Source organism: Prionailurus bengalensis, chromosome E2 (assembly GCF_016509475.1).
Source record: "Prionailurus bengalensis isolate Pbe53 chromosome E2, Fcat_Pben_1.1_paternal_pri, whole genome shotgun sequence".
NCBI lineage: Eukaryota > Metazoa > Chordata > Mammalia > Carnivora > Felidae > Prionailurus > Prionailurus bengalensis.
Window position 1 is genome coordinate 6,701,432 of NC_057352.1, and position 6,764 is coordinate 6,708,195.

At 41.7% G+C, this 6,764-nt stretch overlaps 1 pseudogene; it reads left to right on the plus strand.

Moving 5' to 3' along the window:
- The first annotated feature begins 995 nt into the window (after positions 1–995).
- Positions 996–6,334, plus strand: LOC122495262 (annotated as a pseudogene).
- The last annotated feature ends 430 nt before the right edge of the window (positions 6,335–6,764 follow it).

A 6,764-nucleotide genomic window follows, 5' to 3' on the forward strand; every position in this document is an offset into this window, starting at 1 on the left:
TGGCAAAGGACCCAAACAGACATTTTTCCAAAGAAGATATACAGATGGCAAAAAAGCAAATGGAACATCATAATTGGTTAGGGAAATGTAAATCAAAATGACTATGTGGTAGCACTTCACATCCACTAGGAAAGCTACTATGAAACAAACAAACAAACAAACAATGGGAAATAGCAAGTAAGGGCAAGGATGTGGAGAAATTGGGACCCCTGTGCTCTGAGAGTGGGGAATAAAAATAGCAGGCACTGTAGAGAACAGCTTGGCAATTCCTTAAAAAATTACAAGCAGAATTACCACAGGATCCAGCACCCCCACTTCCAGGTATATATTGAAAAGCAGCATCGGAAGCAGGGTCTTGAAGAAATAGTCATGAACTCGTGTTCACAGCAGCATTATTCACCATAGCTAAAACATGCAAGCAATCCGGTGTCTAACAACCGATGAATGGATAAGCAGGTGTTATTTACCTACAGTGGAATGTTATTCAGCTTTAAAAAGGAAGGAAAAGTTGACACCTGCTACAACGTGGATGAACCTTGAGGACATTGTGCTAAGTGAAACGAGCCAGTCACAGAAAGACAAATTCTGTATGATCCCACTTATATGAGGGGCTTATAACGATCAAGATCATAGAGACAGAGAGTAGGATGGTGGGGGCCGGGGTGTTGGGGGAAGAGAGATGAGGAGTTGGGTGTTAATGGGTACGGTGTTCCAGAATTGAAAGATGAAGGGTTCTGGGGAAGGACAAGTGGTGATAAGGTTGCATAAAAATATGAAAACACTTGACCACTGAAGTGTACACTTAAAAACAGTTAAGACGGCAAAATGTATGTTACATTTAAGATTTATCACAATCTTCAAAATTAGGGAAAAAAAGTTCCATGAGCTCTGCCACATGAGGTGAAGGTGGGGAGTGTGGGTGTGACTGAGAACAGGGCTGACAGAGAAGGCACAGGAAAGGGGGCATAAGGGTAAGAGGGAGGTGGTTCATGAGCATGGGGTTTGGGGGACACAGAGCGCAGAGGAAGAGGGTGCAGAAGGTAAGTGCACACAGAAGTTCAAAGGTGTTGTGTGTGTAAAGGGCACTCAGGCATCCGAGGGCACACAGAGGGTAAGTGTGCAAAGCAGTGGAGGGTGCAACACATACTGGGTGCTGTGTGATAAGGGCTACAGCAGTCCTGGGAACCAAGGGGATATTTGGCAGGGGACAGTGGGCAGAAGTGACGAAGGGCAGGGCTGGGTAAAAGGAACAGGTGAGTTGGTTCATGTCCACAAGGAATAAAGAACACAGGGGAGGAGGAGTCTATGTTTTGGAAGATTTAAGGACTCTCTCGATGGTGGGATGTAACAGAATGACACTACAATAGATGGAAGGCAGACTTGGTCTCCTGTGAATTCCAACCACAGGCCACTAGTATCTTCCCTACTTGGTGCTCATCCTCCTTAACCACTTCCTTGCCATGAAATTCTGCACCTCTTTCCCCAGAACCCAATATGCCTCATACCCTTCACTCCCCTGCACACTTTGTCTCCCTGTACCCGCAAACATGGCAATGCCCCTGTGATATTCAGCACAGTCTTTATCCCTCTGCCTTCTTTCTTCTCCTGCCCTCTCTTCTCCCCTCACTCGCAAGACCTCTGCACCACCATCCAGTCCCTAAGTCCTTCTTTCCCTGTGTCCTCTCTCTCACCTGCTCTGTCACTCACCCATGCACTGCCACTCTCCTACACACCCCAATGTTCCTACCACATGTCCTGACCTAAGCTGGTATTGTTTATAGCATTTTTAAAAGGCTGCATATTATAAATACTGCCTTTGTAGGCTATTGCAGGATTAGGACTATAAAGGGTGGAAAGAGAACACCCCATTTTTAGGCATCCAGAGGTATGGAGGTGTAACTATTCTTCTGGGGGGCGCCTAGGTGGCTAAGTCGGCTAGATGTCTGGCTGGATTTCAGCTCACGTCATGATCTCACGGTTTGGGAGATCAAGCCTCATGTCTGACTCCATGATGAGTGTGGAGCCTGCTTGGCATTCTCTCTCTCTGTCCCTCCCCCACTCACGCACATGCACTGATGCGCTCTCTCTCTCTCAAAATGAATAAACATTTACAAAAATTGAAAAAAAATAAATCTTCTGTATGAGAACATGCTATTGAGATGTACACATGCTGGGTGACTCTGTGTGGTTTTATGAAAAGGAGTGACTGTCAAGGCTGTGTTTGCAAGTTTGTCTGTGGTGTGTTCCAGAATGTTTGAATGTATAGCTAAGGTGATGCCACAGTGTTTGTGTGTGTGTGTGAATGCATATGAGTGTGTATTTCACTGCGTGAGTGTGCATGCAATTGTGTCTTTGTGGAAGTGTATAAATGAATGTGTGTGTGTGGCGGGGGGCGGGGGGGGTCTGGACTGCCCACCATTGTAGCTCCAAACCCTGACTTGAAAACTGGGGGTGACTGGACGGTGAATCCGGATCAAATTGTGGATTTGTGTGTAAGAAAAATCAAAGAGCCAACCTGAACTCCAAATTTATGTTTCTTAATTATCAAAGCATCAAGTGCTCATGCTGCAAATTTAGCCAAAGTGTGGAGAACTGGTAACCTTTTGCTGCTCTGGAATTAGGTAAATAACACTGGCTAATATGATAGTTTTAGGAATGGTAGAATCTCCTTGTTAAGCCATCTGATCCCACTGCTTTTACTTGTGAGGGGCCCTTTTAGAACCTTTCCTCTTCCTTCTGTGGGTATTGTTCTGTGACCACTTCCTATCATTAGAGGAAGGTAGACAATGGTAAAGGTTATTTTCCTTCAAAATTTCCATTAATAATTGGCAATTAATTGTGCAAATGAGTCCAAATTTGGACTCTGATGTTTGAGTTCAATGGTTTCAGTTTGTAAATTGCTGGCATCATGTTCTTTGTCTATTTGCATCTCTTTGAAAGCCCTTCCTAAGTATTTGGTCTCATTCCATTTCTCTGCGAATGACTTAAACGCTCAGTGGAATGAAGCCTGGGAAAGAACTAGACATTGGGGAAAGTGCTTGGGGAAGCAAAGATCCCAGTGAGACACATGTAATGGCTGCCAGTTCCTCGCACAGCAGACCCTGGCATTTCCTGCTGTCCCTCCTATGAGACCCCGTCTGCCTCCAGGGATAATGGAAAAGAAAGAGCCTCTCAAAATTACTCCAATACTCTTAGGAGACGCTAACTAGAAACTTGTAATTGTTTTTGGTAATTAGCAACAGGAAAAAAGGTTTCAGAAAAGTCTTCTCAACCCCAAGCCTATGCTCCCATTGCGGCCACAGATGAAATGGTAATTGCAGTTCTGATGGAGATGATCTGACAGAATTGCAAACTCATGTCAGGGTCTGGCTGCCTGTAGTGACCATCACACTGAGCCCACTCTCCTGGCAGCAGGAAAGAGTCGGGTATTTTCTATTTCAGTTTGAGAGGCAGAATCTGTACGGGAAGGAGGCATATCAGGATTCTGCATAGGTGACCATGTCAGAAAAAGGCATTCTCTGGTTTTAAACCTGGTCCAGTGCCAAAGCACACAGGAAGGAGAATTCCTGAGATATTGGATGAGCTAGTAAAGAGAGATGGGAGTTCTACATCCTACCTGATGGCTCCAAATGCAATGTAGTAAAATCCTCTCTGGCAGAGTTTGGTGGTATTTAATGTAATAATAAAAATTGAGTATTAAGGTGCTTAAGGATGTAGTTGTGAAACCAATCTGCCATTCCGGCCTACTTTACAGGAATCACAGACCAAAATTTCAGGATTACTAGAGGTGCATCTATAATACCTCCATGCTTGGAATAAAGAGTACGATAAATTTGTAGGAATTATCTGATCCCACACAGAAGGTGTATCCAAATGGTAATGGCTTGAATGGAAAGATTATCTCTAACTCTGGAGACAATTAATGGAGACCATAATGGGTCTCTTGAAAACTCTGCAGTCTATTGATTATGGTGAAGCTATTTTCCCTCTTAAATTTAGGGGAGGAACATTAAAGGAAAGGTTGACATAATAATTATGTGTTTCACATAGCAACTGCCTGGCTCCTACCATCTTGTTACAAAGGTACTATGCCAATGTGGGATTCTGATAGGGAGTATATGGGAAGTCTCTGTACCTTCCACTCAATTTTGCTGTGAGCCTAAAACTGATGTAAAAAACGAAGTCTGTTAAAGTATTTATATTCTCATTATAATCCAAAAATCTACTATATCAATTTATAAAATACACAAGATTTCATGCTTTACGCCTGCCATCTTGTACATGTATCGTTTATGAATATGGCATCGGTGCAAATAATTTTAGTTAACTCTGATATTAATAGTAGATATGGGATCTAAAAATAATAATTCAGTTTCTGGCCTACAATATTTTGTCATATATGGGTGTTTTATGTCCCCAAATGTAAGGAATGCTGTTGATTATTCCACAATTTCTGTGATAGATGCCATTATACTTGTGTTCTTGATATAAAAGCAAATGAGCCTTTTCGTTGCCATTCTATTATCAGGCCGGTCTTGCATCCATCATACATAACTTGTCACAGAGCATGTTCCTGTAGTATTCTGTTGCCAGCAATGCATCTACATTTCCTAAGCTTTCTAAAGCTTTATTCATAATTGATACTGGCCTATAAAGCTTTACAAATAAATGGAAACTTGTTATATCTGACACTGCAATAACAAACATCTAAAGTCAGCTGACAAGGTATAAAATGAAAACTAATAGAAATTTGGATGATTTGATGAACTAGCTTTTAGTAGAGTAGTAGTTTAAAGCACTGTATTTGTTACCAGCCATTAAATTACATACAGAATGGATACTGGACTTGAAAATTCCCTGAGCAGACAAAACCATTGAAGCCACATAAGAAAAACTAAAATCTAGCTTATTTCATGAACATAAGCAAAATATAGGTTATTTCTTGTGAATGCCTCTGATAATCATAAAAATTTATCTTCCTAAAAATGGCATTAGACAATCACCTTTAACCATCCCCTTGTCATCTGGAAACCCCCATTGTAATAACCAACCACTGTAATCCCTTTACAAGCCATCCTGTAACATTACGCCCCTGACCTTCTTATCAGTTTTAATTTTGAAAACTCCCTGTTCATGAACATTTCTCACATGCACAATAAACTCTTACTAAATACTATGTGTTGATTTGGGTGTTTTAATTCTATTTCTGGATTTTTGACACAGCCCACCCATTTCAAGTCCCCACTCTGCCCTAAGGAGCAAATTTTGACAAATGCTTAACCTTTCTGTGTGTATGTTCTCTTCATCTGCTAATTACAGCCACGGCAGTGCCAGCCCCACAGATTTGTGAAGCATGAAGGCTTCACTCACATGAGTGCCTTCACAGGACTGATTTTACATTATGAGGGCTCTTTAAAAGTTATATGTTCAACCTCTGGAAAACTCTTAGTAAAAGAAAAACATTAAGCCAACATTTCTTAGAACTAGTGGTAAGTGGAGAATATTGGATTGCAATTGACGTGATACATCTAACCTGTTCTCATTCAGGGTCCTTTAGCTTAGAAGACAAATTCAGTCACTGGGAACTGACAAGATAGCTGCCAGGGATTCGGCAGTGGGAATGATATCATCATAGACCACAGCTGGAATCCTGGGCAATTTCTCTCTTCTTCACCATCATATCATCCTTTACTTTGCAAGTCAAGGTCCATAGATTTGATACTTAAGCACCTGATTATAGCCAACTCATTGGGCATTCTGCCTAAAGGACTCCCCACACAATGACACCTTTTGGGTTGAGACATTTCCTCAATGATTTTGGATGCAAACATTTTTTGTATGTCCAGGGAGTGGGCACGGCATGTCTACGGGTAACACCTGCCTCTTGAGTGTCTTCCAGGCCATTACGATCAGTCTCAGGAACTCCAGGTGGACAATAAAGTGAAAGCTCCCAAGTACATAAGCACCTCCGCATTCCTGTGCTGAATCCTACACATGCTGGTAAACACAATTTTTATGTATATCACCAGTAAACAGAGCAACAAAAACAAAAAACAAATGATTTTGGATACTGTTCTTGGACAGTACCAGAGACTTACTGTATGCAGCGTCATCATTCCGTGATGTGTTATGTTTGGAGCCCTTGATCTGGGCCATGATGGTTTTCATTCTGCACAGACACAAGCAGTGGGTCATCACATTAATAGGACCAATGTTTCCTCCAGATCATCCCAAGTCCAGAGCTACCAAAACCATCCTTCTCCCGGTGTGCACCTGTGTCTACTGTAACATCCTTTCCTCCACCTTTCAAGTCATTTTGTCTCTTTTTGATTAACACCAACTGGATGCTCTTGAGTACCACTTCAGTCATTACTGTTTCCCAACCATCAGCCCTTCTGCTCATGAGTCAAGACCCCAGTTTATCCATGTTCTGCTTTGCCTAAATAATATGAAGTCCCTCATCTAGGAGAAACATGTAAACTAGGTGTTTCCGTACAATGTTCAGTCATTTACTCACTCCTCCCCCTTGGGATTGTACGAAACAGTGACATTATAAGAGAGTGTTGGTAAACACACACACGTACACATATTTGTATATTATAAATGTATGCTGTGTTTGCACGTGCATATGTGCATACCAATCTGATTATGATTACCCATCAGGCAACAGTATTGGAAAATTGCATATAACAATGTAAAACTGAGAATTTAAAATACTGATCTTCATCTTGCCCTTCTAGTTGATTATCCTGTCAAAATACATG